Source organism: Periplaneta americana, chromosome 4 (assembly GCF_040183065.1).
Source record: "Periplaneta americana isolate PAMFEO1 chromosome 4, P.americana_PAMFEO1_priV1, whole genome shotgun sequence".
Lineage (NCBI taxonomy): Eukaryota > Metazoa > Arthropoda > Insecta > Blattodea > Blattidae > Periplaneta > Periplaneta americana.
In genome coordinates, this window is record NC_091120.1 from 20709103 (window position 1) to 20726567 (window position 17465).

A 17465-nucleotide genomic window follows, 5' to 3' on the forward strand; every position below is an offset into this window, starting at 1 on the left:
CAATGCACACTAACACTTCAACTGAACACAACTGACGAAAAGGGATAACTCTGAAACTACTTATTTTAAATGTCAAAGCTAGCTTCCTTCGAGCCTTGCGACCAGGGTAGTATAGTTAGAAAGGGATGGAAAATCTGCGGGGTGGGTTATACAGAAGAATGAGTGTAAGAAACCAGTCTGCTTGGAAGCTGGTGTGTGCAGGCTTCTTGTTTACTGCTGCATCACAAATCATCCTGAGCTGCCACATCACAATATTTAACGCGTAAATATAAATTCTATTAAAATTAATAAATAATTTTGTCCATAGATTGCAGGTTTATTATGAAATTATTATTAACTGGGGAAGCTGAGCTTTTTAGCTTACATTGACGCTACGCCACTGGTAGAAGGCAAGGGCTGGAGAATGTAAACCGGGAAGAACACGACGGAAAGGTCAGAGAAAATGAACACAAAAAAGTTAGGAGGCGAGAAAGAATAGGCGTATGAAGAAGAGAAGATAGCAACAAGAGGAAGGAAAATAGATGTAGGCGAAGAAGAGAAAATAGCGCAAATTGTTTCTGTAGCCATTAGATTAATTCATAATTTGTTCAGCACTCTCATGGCAGGCATTCAAGACAGTTTGGTTGCCGACACGGAAGCGAGCAGCTTGCAGCGCTCCTTCATCTGATTCCCCGCACGCGCCAGACAGGACCTGCTATTTATTTTCCTTCCCTCGCGGAGGACGCAGAGATACGATCTCGAAAGCCTCCGACTACAATAGCAGCATTTCCGGAGGGTTAATTGGAGAACGTGTGGGACACGACTACACTAATCCAACCATAAAATTTGTCCGAGCCATTCTCCGCTTATCACAGAATCAAGCACCTTCAACTTAACAATCTGTAGAGATAAATTTGGTAATAGAAAAATATGCAGATTTTTGTATTCGACAGATGTTGGAGAAAAAATGGGAGTAAGTTATTCATAGATTTCAAAGAGGCATATATCAAGAGAGAAGTTTTATACGATATTCTTATTGAATTTGGTATTCACAAAGAACTAATTCGATTAATTGTATTGTATTGCATTTATTAACATTCCATGGTATTCATACATGCTTACAGCTAGAATATGGAACAAGTCAAAAAACTTAATACTACAGTATTATAAAATCTTAATTTATAGTCACAGTCTAAATGAAATATATACAGACGAGATTTACAATATAGTCTACTAGTACAACACATAGTTTTAGTATCAATTTCATGAAGTGTTATTGAATGTCATGAATTCACCTAGAGAATAGAAGGCGTGAGAAATTAGGTACTTCTTTAATTTGGCCCTAAATAATCTTATGTTTTGAGTTTCATTTTTTATATCGATAGGGAGGCTATTAAAAATTTTTACTGCCATATAACGCACTCCTTTTTGATAGCATGATAGACTTGCCGATGGAGTATGAAAGTCATTTTTTTGACGTGTATTTATGCTATGAACTGTTGAATTAGTTACAAAGTTTTCACGATTACATACGAGGAAGACTATTAATGAAAAGATATACTGACAGGCCATGGGCATTATTTGTAGTTTTTTGAAAATAGTTCTACACGACTCCCTAGATTTCGCACCTACTATTATTCTAATTACTCTTTTTTGTAATAGAAATATATGTGTGTCTCAGTGAAACGTACAGCAGAGTCCGTATAGGCCAGTTTCTGTCCGATTATTTTCCAATTCAATGCGGGCTAAAGCAAGGAGATGCACTATCACCTTTACTTTTTAACTTTGCTTCAGAATGTGCCACTAGGAAAGTCCAGGATAACAGAGAGGGTTTGGAATTGAACGGGTTACATCAGGTGCTTGTCTGTGCGGATGATGTGAATATGTTAGGAAAAAAATCCATAAACTATTAGGTAAAACACAGGAATTTTACTTGAAAGAAGTAAAGGGATAGGTTTGGAAGTAAATCCCGAAAAGACAAAGTATATGATTATGTCTCGTGACCAAAATATTATACGAAATGGAAACACAAAAATTGGAAATTTATCCTTTGAAGAGGTGGAAAAATCCAAATATCTTGGTGCAATAGTAACAAATATAAATGACACTCGAAAGAAAATTAAACGCAGAATAAATATGGGACATACCTGTTATTATTCGGTTGAGAAGCTTTTATCATCCAGTCTGCTCTTAAAGAAGCTAAAAGAATTGACAAACCAATTATACTACCAGTTCTTTTGTATGGTTCTGAAACTGTGACTAACTTTGAGAGAGGAGCAGAGGTTAAGGATATTTGAGAATAAGGTGCTTAGGAAAATATTTGGGACTAAGAGGGATAAAGTTACAGGAGAAGAGAGAAAGTTACACAACGCAGAACTGCACGCACTGTATTCTTCACCTGCATAATTAGGAATATTAAATCCATACGCTTGAGATGGGCAGGGCATGTAGCACGTATGTACGAATCCAAAAATGCATATACTCGTAGAGTGTTAGTTGGGAGTCCGGAGGGAAAAAGACCTTTGGGGAGGCAGAGGCGTAGATTGGAGGATAATATTAAAATGGATTTGAAAGAGGTGGGATATGATGGTAGAGACTGGATTACTCTTGCTCAGGATAGGGACCGATGGCAGCTTATGTGAGGGGGGCAATGAACCTCCGCGTTCATTGTAAGTAAGTAAGTAAGTTACTTAATGCAGTAGAATGAATCAAATTTATTTTTGTCAAGTGATGTCAACCAGAAATCAAGTTTCTTTATATATACAGTACCTAACAGACGTTTTACCTTTTAACTGACATTTTATTTTATTACAAACAAAATTATGGGTATACTCGTACTTTCATGACAAAAACTATTTTATTACATAGACCTATATATTAGTAGGCCTATAGTCTCCTACTGGTGAGTGTTTTTTTCCATGCCTCGATGGTCAAAGGGCATATATGAAGACATTTACGTAAACCTTGGAACTGGGGTTAAAATTTAAAAATCATGTTCGAAATAAAATATAAAAAAATTAGTTTGCACTTAAAAATTCACTGAATATAAGTTTTATAGTAATCAGTGGGGCCTCTTTTATATACGAAACACAACCGGATACACCTTTGCATGATTTTTTTTAATCCTTAATTTTTTCAACATGAATATAAAAAAAAATATTATTTTAATTCACAAAATTATTTTTTCACTTCTGTACTCACTAAAATTGTATACAGTTGGACCTCCATTGTTCTTCAGACACATTATAATGTGTTTACGCATACTAAGAACCAAACATTCACAGCACTCTCCTCGCGAAATTTCTTTATTTTATAAAGTCACACAGGTTTTACTTACAGACAATTATTGTGCTACAATTTCTCTGTGAGACCTGCAGCACCTATTCATCCAAAATATTTGCCACTTCAACGCCTCAGACATACTTTTTATTTCCCATATCCACAGTTTGCAATAACACCACTCTTTGTGTACGAAACACTTCGTAAAACGGTAGTCCCTCACTTCAGCAGAACTTAATTGGAAAAAGTACCTTCATGCCATTGTATGGAGCGAGAAACGAACTTCTGATTGGCGCAAGCCCGATCACGATAGCTCAATCGGCTGTGGAGATATAAGGTCGAGCCTGCTACTTAAAATGATGAATATTTTCATTGTTTTGGAAAATTATAAAAAGAAAAAAAAGAAGTCAGACGATAGAAATTTTTTTTTGCATTTTTTCTGGTGTCAATACGTTCTTACATCTCTCACAGTGCTTGAAAAAATTCATTACCAAATTAAACACATTGGTGTAGCATTTACAGATTAATCCGTCATCAGAAATGTAGGCCTGCAATTTTTCACAACATTAATAATTCTATAAAAATTCACAATTCGAAAATTAAATGTATTTTCACGTTCTTTGCATCGATAAATGTCTCAAACTCCAAACTCCTGGTAGAGGGGCAGAGAAGGCCTGACGGCCTTATCTCTACCAGGTTAAATAAATAAATCTAATCTAAATCTAAATCTAATAATTAAAAAATTATTTGTGAGGAAGATAGATTTCCATTTCGTACAATATTCTGGTCACGAGACATAATCATATACTTAGTCTTTTCGGAATTTACTTCCAACCCTATCGTTTTACTTGCTTCAAGTAGAACTTCCGCGTTTTCCCTAATCGTTTGTGGATTTTCTCCTAACGTATTCAAGTCATCCGCATAGACAAGAAGCTGATGTAACCCGTTCAATTCCAAACCCTCTGTGTTATCCTGAACTTTCGTAATGGCATATTCTAGAGCGAAGTTAAAAAGTGAAGGTGATAGTGCATCTCCCCAAAACAAGAAATAGTAAATAAATTAATAAATATAAGCATACAGAAAGGAAATCTAGGTAACTTAAATACGACTAAACAGAAGAAGCTCCACATAGAAGCATAGCTATGCATTCTTGAGTGACAATACTGAATAGCAGAAGACAATTTAATCATAATTATGGAGGCGAAAATGCTCTTAAAATATAATTACCCAATTAGATTAAAACAAAGGGAAAGTAAACTTAAAGTTTTAAAGCGGTTTTCTCATTTCTACCTGAGGACAAAATTTCTGCTACGAAGCGAACGGAGGACTTAATCCCTTATGCGACGGTGCTTTTATCTCAACTTCTCATTTCGTAGACTAATACTATAACAGACGGCTTCAGCGGCTAATGATCAAGATGACAAATGTCAATTGTTCAACGTTTATCAAAGAGATGGATGATCGTCGAGAAGGTAGGCCTATTTCGGCCTGTGAACTGAGTTCCCTACGTACAATGAAATCGTTGAACAACATGAGTGTATTAAATGGAAGTACAAAATACTATTATATATATATTTAAAGGCAGAAATAAAATCATCCGTAAAAGCAACTGAAGTTAATATTCTTGGCCAAATCCAAATAAAACTATAATTTCGTACAAGCTAATTCAAGCATATGCTATTGACTTCTTAAGATTTTACACAACAGATTCGAATCATAGTCTATATTTTTCTATGAAATTACTGTACGTTTCAATGTGTAAGGATTTTATATTAATTGCTTCTCTGTCAGTCCTTTTTTTTAGTTATTTCTACGTCAATGGCTTCTTGTTGAGCTTGAAAATTATCCCTTCTCATTTTTCTAACAGTCTTCGTTATTTTCTATCATGGTAATTCTCACAGTTTTAATCTTACCGAAAATCAAACACTTACTTTCATCCAATGTGTTGTAAATGTCATAATCTTTGTTTCTGTAAAAAAAAGTATGGTTTTCTTACTTCATTACTCACAAATTCAATACATTACAAGGTAATTTGTGCGTTTTTTTGGTCCAACATACAAATCACATATTAAAAATAATTACTTACCTAAATATCCAACATTTTGTAAATATGTATTTATAAATAGGTCTACAGTTATGTGAGACGGTAATGATTCATAAGTGTATGTACATAGACAACATTTCAGTTTTATGAAGGAAAGTATATTTACAACATTTTTCCTATTAAACGTATACCATTTCAATTCTAAAAAGTGGCATATAATAATAATAATAATAATAATAATAATAATAATAATAATAATAATAATAATAATAATAATAATAATAATACTTACTTACAAATGGCTTTTAAGGAACCCGAAGGTTCATTGCCGCCTGCACGCATTGTATTCTTCACCTGACATAATTAGGAACTTAAAATCCAGACGTTTGAGATGGGCAGGGCATGTAGCACGTATGGGCGAATCCAGAAATGCATATAGAGTATTAGTTGGGAGACCGGAGGGAAAAAGACCTTTAGGGAGGCCGAGACGTAGATGGGAGGATAATATTAAAATGGATTTGAGGGAGGTGGGGTATGAAGATAGAGACTGGATTAATCTTGCACAGGATAGGGACCGATGGTGGGCTTATGTAAGGGCGGCAATAATAATAATAATAATAATAATAATAATAATATATATAATTTATTTCAAGAAATAGTCTGCCCAGGCATCCTGGGTTGCCAAAAACACAGAATAACACACATATAAGAATAGTAATGATTACAGTAAGATAGATGAGCCAAATTTAAATGTGAACTAGGAGCTTAAGTTTAAGAAATAATAAATTTGTACATATATTTGTAACAATCACACACTAACGAATAGAAAAGGGGGGGGGGTATTATGATATTCCGTATAAATGATTTTTCAGAATTGCCACAGACCCTTTAATGGTTGAAGTAATTATTTTTGGAATGATGTCATGGATTCCAAATGTTTTGATAGTGTTTACAGTTGATCGTGGGATGGTGCCCCTCGCTCCGATCATTAAACCATGTACTTCCCAGGTGCCTTCCATCTGATATTTTTCTCGAAAATACGGAACAGTAGGCTCATAAATTTGTTGTTTTTCTTTGTTGACCTCGGATGGTTGGGTCTGGCTCATCTCAAATCTAACAGTTGGGTCCAGTATAAAGCCTTTACTATTAGTCTTGTCTAGAGCCACGATGTCCGCTCTTCTAATTCTGCCGCCTTCAGACGCAACGCAGTGCACCTCTTCATGGACCTCGAAGGATTTGTTTCTAAGGGCTTGTGCTATTAGTTTTCGGATGTTATGATGGCGTGAATTTCTCAGGAGTTCTCCATGCTGACAGGATCCTAGGACGTGTGCTAAGGTTTCAATCTCGTTGCAGTATCTGCAACGGAAACCGTCCAAGGATCTCCCATGAAGACTTCTCACTGGTGCTACGTTAGCATTCATCTTAATTGCGTCCCGCCATTCAGAGGAAGATAGACCCTCCTTAGAAAAAATCCATTTATTTCCGGGAGTATATTCTTGAAATAAAATAACACCTTTTCCTTTATGTGGAAGCGCATACCATTTGTCGTACTCTTGTTTCCTAAGATTTTGTCGTAGTTTATGGACATTGATGTTACTTATATCCAGATCTTCAGATGGAATTTTTAGCTTCCTGGAACATACTTTCTTTTCTGCTGCTATGTTCCTTGTAGAAACGACAAGAGGATTCGCGGTTCTCAATAATGTGTTGCAAATATTGAGATGCTGTAAATATGCTTCCCATTGAGCTTTGAAAAGGCTGAGACCCTTATATTTACGTTCGGTGTACAACATCGCGTCGGGCGTGTCTCCTGGCAAACATAAAATTTCCTTCACCGAACTTTTAATTAACTTATCCACATCTTCGAGAAACCGGTCAGAAAGCTGGTGAAGGGGAGCATTTTGAAGAGGATAAACAAGTATAGGCCAGATATACATATTTAAAACATTGAGTTTTTGTTCTGGTTTCAGAAGATAAGTAGATGTTAAAGCTTGGATCTTATTATTTAAATTATTGATTACTTTGGCAATGTCAAACTTAATTTCATCAGAAAAATTAATCCCAAGGTATTTGATTCGTTCATCTCCATCAATACTATTAACAATTGATCCTCCAAGATTCAATGTCGTACTACTTAATTTTCCTTTCTCGATAACGATGGTTTGAGTTTTAGATTCATTTAGACTTAATCCGATCTGCTGTAATGACCGTTTTGTCATGGTAAATATTTCAGATGCAGCAATTGTACTTTTAGCAACAAGTGCAATATCATCCGCAAATCCTAATGTTACTACATTATTTAGATCCGATACAAGGTCATATCCAAATTCTTCAGCCACACTAGGCTCGGATAATTCATCAAAAATGTGGTCTATGCTGAGATTAAAAAGCATTGGGGAAAGAGGAGCGCCTTGCATAACCCCTTGTTTAAACGGTATGGGTTTTGTTTTATGGATTCCAACAATAATAATAACAATAATAATAATAATAATAATAATAATAATAATAATCGGTATATTAAGTGACAGAAACTGTATTCTTCTTCAAATAAAATAACTAAGTTATTACGGTTCACTCCAGTATCTCGACAAAACCGCATGTATTGTATTTACCGCCTCCAAAGAAACAAAATGAAATATTATAGGCTACTATGAAACAGGAAGTTGTTAAAATAGACCGACGCATAGATAATGGCAATAATAACATTAACATTACACCGTAATATACATAGGCCTACGGTTAAAATTACAATTAAATTATTATTACTACAGTACGAGATGATTTTTTTTCACTGCATTTGGACACTGAGAAAGGATATTTTCTTTTAATGTGAAACGTTTTTCTACATGCCAATCGGAACGAGTTGTATAAAGGATTGCAGCACTCTCTTGCAGGGGTTACATCGATGCCGCCCGCAATTAATTAATTAATTAATTCATTCATTCATTCATTCATTCATTCATTCATTTCATTCATTCCATTTCATTTATAGTGTTCTGCCCAAGAAAGGTCTTTCACTCCAAACCCAGCATCTCAAATCTTTCGTATTTTCTGCCTTCCTCTTAATCTCTGCATATGATCCATATAACTCTATCATCTGATATCTTCCTCTACTGCGAACTTTTCTCCCGTCCATCATTCCTTCCGGTGCATCCTCCAGTAGACAGTTTATTCTCAGCCAGTAATCCAGCCAATTTCCTTTCCTCTTCCTGATCAGTTTCAGCATCATTCTTTCTTCATTCACTCTTTCTAGCACAGCTTCATTTCTATATTTTATCTATTCATTTCACACGCTCCATTTTTATCCATATCCACATTTCAAATACTTCCAGTCATTTTTCTTCATTTCCTTGTCATGTCTATGCTTCATACAATGTCACACTCCACACAAAGCAGCTTCATTTGTTCATTCATGGCCCATGTTATGCTTTTACCACAACATTGATCAATTAGAATGCGCGACCCATGTTTTTTTTATGTTAGCGGGTAGGCTTACATTCTCATTTTTTAAGAGGTTATGTGCAACGTAACATTTTCTAAAAGAAACCAGCTAGCCATCCGGGATGCCTTCTCTTTATAGGCTATTATCTATGGCTCTTCAGCCCGTTTTCGGGCCATGGCCTCCCCAGTTCCTCCTCTCCATTCTTCTCTATCCCTTGCTGCCACCTTCCAGTTCCGCAATTGCAGCAAACTGGTAGTATCTTCTTGAATCATATACTCCCATCTATTCCGTGGTCTTCCAACAGGTCTTTTTCCTCTTGCCCCTCTAAAGCTCTCCTTGGTACCTTCCCTTCTCCATCCTGACTATATGTCCTGCCCATTGCAGTCTCTTGATCCATACGAAAGTTCACAAAGCTACATCGTTGTATAATTCATTATTACAACGGATTTTCCATTTTCCTTCCCTTACCACTGGTCCAAATATCCTCCTTAACGCCTTTCTTTCGAAGTTGTCAACTGCATTCTGTGTTTTTTTTATGAAAGTCCAATTTTCACTTCCATATATAATTATACTACGGATAATGTCTTCTCTTTATATGGTATAAAGTTCCAACAGTAACGATGGTATATCTGTACTAATAATAAATCTGTAGCCAAAATTTTTCTGGTAATTTTCGATTTTCCAAAAATAATTGGTGTTTTCTTTGTTTTTTCTTTCTTTCTTTCTTTCTTTCTTTCTTTCTTTCTTTCTTTCTTTCTTCCTCTCAGTTTAACCTCTCCCTTCTAGGTGTATTTACACGACCCACGCCACCCGGGCCTTACAGGGCCGCGACCTGTCGGGAGAGGAATTAATCTATGGATCACATACATACTTTTTTGACCACACAAGGACATGGAGGGCCTCCCCGGATGAGGGATCAGCTCTATGCCAGGACCACCTCCGATACAACACAAACATTTAAGACATTATACAGCATTCACTCACACATACGAAAGGATTAAGGGAAGGATCGCCGTCCATGGCCGGACTTTCAAGAGGTACAATCCCGGCATTTGCCTGGAAATAACTGAGGAAACCATGAAAACCCTCAGTTAGGATTGCCGGTCCCTGGGATAATAATTGGTGTTAACATGTATAATTAACCACCCTGAAACCGAAAATCGCTTTTTTGAAATTTTTGTTTGTCTGTCTGTCTGTCTGTCTGTCTGTCTGTCTGTCTGTCTGTCTGTCTGTCTGTCTGTCTGTCTGTCTGTCTGTCTGTCTGTCTGTCTGTCTGTCTGTCTGTCTGTCTGTCTGTCTGTCTGTTACCTTTTCACGAGATAATGGCTGAACAGATTTCGATGAAAATTGGAATATAAATTAAGTTCGTTGTAACTTAGATTTTAGGCTATATGGCATTCAAAATACATAATTTAAAAGGGGGGTTATAAGGAGGCCTGAATTAAATAAATCGAAATATATTTATTATTGATTTTTGAGGAAAATATTACATAACAAAAGCTTCTTTAAAAATTATTTCCAATAAGTTTGATTCTTTGAAAAATTTTGATAGGACTGATATTTAATGAGATAAATGAGTTTTAAAATTAAAATAACTGCCATCTAAGGCGGTGTAATGAAATAAAAAACAAATGACTTCGTCTATAAGGAGCCTTGGACAATAACAATCGAAAGCTATTGAACATAGCCTAAGAGAATGTTTCTGTGTTTGTATGAAGTAATATCGGAAGCTAATTAGTTGTTTAATTATTATTCCACCACTGGAAAGTGTAGTTTCTCTAGATGGACATAATTCTACAATTTATTGCAGTAACTTCTGAAATATATAGCAAGTAATATAAAGTATACACATTAAAACTAAATGATATGTCAATCTTCATTAAACTATGGTTGCGTGTAATAACAATTAAGAGAGATGTTCAAGGAATTGTCATTGCACCAAATGATTGCTCTCTGGACCAAAATGACAGCATTTTAATTATTTAAATACAATTTAAATAAAGTAACATATTAAACGATTTATCCTTCTATCAAACACGAATGTTCCCTGGATCAAACGTCCTATTTTAATTATGTAATTACTTTATATTTATTTCTAACGGGTGCAGCAGAGCGCACGGGTACGGCTAGTTATTTATAAATAAATAATGTAGCCTTTTTGTGATCCTTATTTCAGTGATTTATTTATTAATACATGTAATATTACAATCTTGTAATGGGACATGCTGAATGAACCAAAAAGAAAGAATATTAGTAACATTATTTTAATAATAAAAATAATAATAAAGGTAAAAAGGTAAAGGTATCCCCGTAACATGCCATGAAGGCAGTTGGGGGGCATGGAGGTAGAGCCCCATGCTTTCCATGACCTCGGCACTGGAATGAGGTGGTGTGGTCGGCACCACGCTCTGACCGCCTTTTACCCCCGGGAAGGACCCGGTACTCAATTTTATAGGAGGCTGAGTGAACCTCGGGGCCGTTCTGAAAGTTTGGCAACGAGAAAAAATCCTGTCACCACCTGGGATCGAACCCCGGACCTTCCAGTCCGTAGCTAGCTGCTCTACCAACTGAGCTACCCGGCCGCCAATAAAAATAATAATAATAATAATAATAATAATAATAATAATAATAATAATAATAACAATAATAATACTTACTTTCTGGCTTTAAGGAACCCGGAGGTTCATTGCCGCCCTCACATAAGCCCGCCATTGATCCCTATCCTGAGCAAGATTAATCCAGTCTCTACCATCATATCCCACCTCCCTCATATCCATTTTAATATTATCTTCCCATCTACGTCTCGGCCTCCCCAAAGGTCTTTTTCCCTCCGGCTTCCCAACTAACACTCTAGATGCATTTCGGGATTCTCCCATATGTGCTACATGTCCTGCCCATCTCAAACGTCTGGATTTTATATTCCTAATTATGTCAGGTGAAGTATACAATGCGTGCAGCTCTGCGTTGTATAATTTTCTCCATTCTCCTGTAACTTCATCCCTCTTAGCCCCAAATAATTTGCTAAGAACCTTATTCTCAAACATCCTTAATCTCTGTAAGTCTCTCAAAGTGAGAGTCCAAGTTTCACAACCATACAGAACGACCGGTAATATAACTGTTTTATGAATTCTAACTTTCAGATTTTTTTGACAGAAGATTAGATGACAAAAGCTTCTCAACCGAATAATAACAGACATTTCCCATATTTATTCTGTGTTTAATTTCCTCCCGAGTATCATTTATATTTGTTACAGTTACTCCAAGATATTTGAATTTTTCCACCTCTTCGAAGGATAAATCTCCAATTTTTATAGTTCCATTTCGTACAATATTCTGGTCACGAGACATAATCATATACTTAGTCTTTACGGAATTTACTTCCAACTCTATCGTTTTACTTGCTTCAACAAGAAGTTCCGCGTTTTCCCTAATCGTTTGTAGATTTTCTCCTAACATATTCACGTCATCCGCATAGACAAGAAGCTGATGTAACCCATTCAATTCCAAACCCTCTGTGTTATCCTGAACTTTCCTAATAGCATATTCTAGAGCGAAGTTAAAAAGTAAAGGTGATAGTGCATCTCCCTGCTTTAGCCCAGAGTGAATTGGAAAAGCATCAGATAGAAAGTGGCCTATACGGACTCTGCTGTAAGTTTCACGAAGACACATTTTAATTAATCGAACTAGTTTCTTGGGAATACCAAATTCAATAAGGGTATTATATATAACTTCTCGCTTAACCGAGTCATACGCCTTTTTGAAATCTATCAATAACTGATGTACTGTACCCTTATACTCCCATTTTTTCTCCAATATCTGTCGAATACAAAAAATCTTATCAATAGTCGATCTATTATGCCTAAAACCACACTGATGATCCCCAATAATTTCATCTACATATGGAGTTAATCTTCTCAAAAGGATATTAGACAAAATTTTGTATGACGTCAAGAAAAGTAATATCAATAATAATAATAATAATAATAATAATAATAATAATAATAATAATAATAACAGTAATAATTTCAAACACCCTTAATATGTAGACCTAAATCGAGTTGAAGTAATTAGTCACTATTCCGAAAGGCTTCAAAGATTTATGACGAACTCCTTGCTCTGCACATAACGTCTAGGCCTGATTGATAATCAAGTATTCACACAGAACGTAGAGACGTATTATTATCAGAGGCTGTGAAAAGCTTATTCATATTTGTGGCAGGATTTCCTCACAATGACCCACCGCCTAACAAGCTGCCTCTAATTGGACAACAGTGTGATCCTCCATTAATAACTCCTTCTCTACGTACTGCACTAAGCTTTCAACGAGGTTCAGCTATCTTCGTTTGCAATCAGAGGGGCAAGAGACAGACTGACGAGTGGCGATCCGCAATTATTTATAATCCTTTTAGCCGATAACTTATGTCACCAGATGGCACTGTGCAGTTCGACTGGAATTCATTACTTCTGACTTAACAGTGAACGAATGCCCACGGGTTTCTATGTTAATTACAGCAGTTAACCCTACTTTGCAAATTTCAGCAACGTCATTTTACCCTTAAAAAATGTAATTGCATTCGGAAGTGATGGGAAAGGTACGATGCAAACTATCTCTAATTTCATCCATATGTCCTGCCCGGTTTCTCCTCATCAAACATCTGCTACCAGGATCGAATCCTATCTCACATACATGTCACTGTCTCATTAAACTTATCGATTTATTTTGCCAACTGTTTCATTTTACAACGGGTTCAGCTCCAAGCATTCTTAAGATATATTCTTAGAGAACAATGAAGATAAATGAAGATATGAAAATGTTACTGACAACTGAAACGAAAATTGAGAAAATATGACTAGTAGCTAGACCCCTACATTTTCCGCCAAAAAACAAATGAAAATTGAGAAAATCTGACTAGTAGCTAGGCCTCTACATTTTCCCCAAAAAACAAACGAAAATTGAGAAAATCTGACTAGTAGCTAGGCCCCTACATTTTCCGCCAAAAAACAAAGAAAACTGAGAAAATCTGACTAGTAGCTAGGCCCCTACATTTTCCGCCAAAAAACAAACGAAAATAGAGAAAATCTAACTATTAGCTAAGCCTCTACATTTTCCGCCAAAAAACAAACGAAAATTGAGAAAATCTGACTAGTAGCTAGGCCTCTACATTTTCCGCCAAAAAACGAACGAAAATTGAGAAAATCTGACTAGTAGCTAGGCCTCTACATTTTCTGCCAAAAAACAAACGAAAATTGAGAAAATCTGACTAGTAGCTAGGCCCCTACATTTTCCGCCAAAAAACAAACGAAAATTGAGAAGATCTTACTAGTAGCTAGCCTCTACATTTTCCGCCAAAAACAAAGGAAAATTGAGAAAATCTGACTAGTAGCTAGACTTCTACATTTTCCGCCAAAAAGAAACGAAAATTGAGAAAATCTGACTAGTAGCTAGGCCCCTACATTTTCTGCCAAAAAACAAACGAAAATTGAGAAAATCTGACTAGTGGCTAGGCCCCTACATTTTCAGCCAAAAAACAAACTAGATATGCTTGAAATAGAATCTTTCGCTTGAAATGGAGCGGTATATGCTAGCTTCGATAACAGTAGAAATGTTGTACAATATACGTTTATGAAGTGCATTACAAAATCTCAGAAATTGAAAAACTCGCTCTGCTTGTTTTTCAAACTTTTCCTCGATTTTGTAAAAAGCACTTCCTAACCTTGTATTGTAATATACTCATACTATTAGGCTACCATATCAGACTATGAGATCAGAAACGTAGATACATTTCTAACGTACAACATTTTTTAACTAATCACATCAAACGCTGCATGCTCTGTTAATATCATACCGCAACTCAACATATGAATTAAGATTCGTTGTTAAATGCGGTTATTTTCTCAACTTAAAAGAGATATTTTCAGGAATCAGACTTTTTGAACAACTTGGGGCGCAAAAAACAGTGTCTGTCTGTTTGACCATCTCTCTATACAGAGGTAAATCCTAAACTATAAATAGGCTTATTGTTCAAATCCGGAATCCATAACACAGAGAATAAATCAAATATATAATTATATTTATCAAAGATTAAATAATAATTTTATTTGAAGAATTGTCACAAAATAGTGATTTACGCAAAATCCATCTCAACAATAATTATCATTATTTTGTTTGTCGCGTAAAATATTGTATTCAGTTAAATAGGATACATAGCATGTTTACAAAAATGCATGTCAAAGGAAGTAATATTGTTTATATAGGTCTCGTTAAGCATTCAGTCCAAAATTTGAGATAAAAATTTGAAAGTTAAAAAAGCGACTTATTCTTAGTAGGCATAACCAACCGAAGATGTTCTTTCAAGACGAAATAAAAGAAATCTCGCTTGCCGCAAACAGGAGTCAAAACGTCACAATTACACGGCAAACTGGCAACGGGTAATATTTATATTGTATAATGTAGGCCTATAGCGAGAAGGCCTACATTACAGAAGACATTTTAACTACATGAGAACTTGATGTTGTATTCCTAACAATTATTCAAACTTTATATTTTGATGGACATCCTTTTCATTTATGCAACGCTTATGTTACAATCCAGGTGATTAAAATTTCATACTTATTCCGAGAATTTGTTACTTACTATAGTTTTCCTTTTACTTTTATTCTTCACATTCAGTAATAATCCATCTTAGTATTGTACAAATTCAGTCCAGTAACACTGAACAACAAAATGTACTTTTTGTCTTGTTCCGAAATAAAAATAGATAAATATTACTAATGTGTGTGCCCTAAATCTGAATTTGAAATCCAAATTGCCCAGGTGAATTGAATTTTTTAATGAAAAAACTTTATTTTTATTTTTCACTGCTAGGGCTACAGTTAAAATTACAACAGACTGGGGATTCAAAATGCAAATACTTGAAAAATATGTACGGGATACAAAAATGATGTTACATAGTTTAAAACACGAAAAACACAACAATAAAAATATTTCATGTGTATAATGAGAAAAATCTCGGAATTTTAACTTACAATTTAAGAAGATTTTCTGGATGACTTCCGTTTATAACTAGACCCAGGACTGTCTTTCACAAGTAACCAACTATTGTCTGCAAGCATGCTGGATGATGATCTTCCTTTATATCGCCTTTCCATTTCAGATATTACTTAATGAAATCTTTCCCCATGCTCGTCGCTTACCGCTCCAAAGTTAGGAGGAAAGAAATCCAAATGAGAATATAAAAAGTGTAGTTCGAGAGAGATATTACATCCCATTTTTTCATACGCACTTAACATGGTTTCCACAAGTTCGATGTAGTTGTCTGCACTAGAATTTCCAAGGAAATTTGAGCAAACATCTTTGTAAGCGCGCTATGACATTTAGGCATATTCTGTAACGGAAAGTTTTTCCTCAAACAAAGAATCAGCCATAACTTTACGAATTTGTGGACCGATGAAAATGTCCTCTTTTAATTTATCTTCACTCAAACTGGTAAACGTCTCTTTTAAATACTGAAAACCACACCCTTGTTTGTTCATTGCGTAAACCTCACTTTGAGTTGTCATACAATTTACTGAATAGAAGGGATTAATATTTGTTTATTTATTACAAGTACAAAAGAACATGCCAAAAACCATAAGAAATCGGATATAAGTCAAACTCATAACATGAATTTTTTTTTGTTTTGGTTTACAACTCCCCAACCCGCACCATCCCCCTATTATTTATTCGCTCGTTTTCATACTCTCTCTCGCTATCATAATATTAATACTCGATCACAACGCGATAACACGCTAGAAATTCCACTTCACACATCATCTCTGTATTCCTCATCTTTCACTGCTGCTACTTCTCGTCACTAGAACTCTCTGCCACCTGAAGTCAAGGGCTGCCGAACATTGAAATCTTCCAAATCCAAGTTAGAAAATTATCTTATGACGAGTTGCCAAACTAACTTACTATTATGACAAGTGTTGTATTGCATGTTTCCACGTATTCACATTTTTTTATGTTCTAGTGATATTTAACTTATTTTATATTTTTGTTTTCATATTTTCCGATAATGGTATATCTATAATGTGATAAGTTGAGCTATATATAATCATAATTTTCCTTACTGTGTGTACTTAAAAATAATGTATTCATTGTATGCTTTGTACTGCACTATTTTATTACTATTATTGGTATTATTATTACTATTATTACTATTATCATTTATTATTATTAGTATTATTATTATTATTATTATTATTATTATTATTATTATTATTATCAATAATTGTCTTATTTTTTATACTTTGTATGTCTCATTTATTTTGACCTGCTGTTCGTATTTTATTATGCTTTTTTCTTACTTTCTCTATGTTATATATTATGTCTGATTTCTACTTACTCGTTGTTTACATTTTATTATTATTATTATTATCTTATTCAGTTTTGTGTGTAAAATTGTAGTGTACTTTGTAAATTTGTAGTGTTTTTTGTAACGCAGTTTTACTCCTGGTTGAGGGAAGTCCGTATGGCCTTAACCTTGCCAGGTTAAATAAATTATTATTAGGCCTATTATTATTATTATTATTATTATTATTATTATTATTATCTTTCCTGGGAGAGCGCTTATCGAAAAGTGAAATCATAGCGTATCTTAAAAAACCTTAAGTGATACGAAGAAAAGAGATGCATTTACGGATTCAGAGCACACCAAACTATAAGGGACACACTTTTTT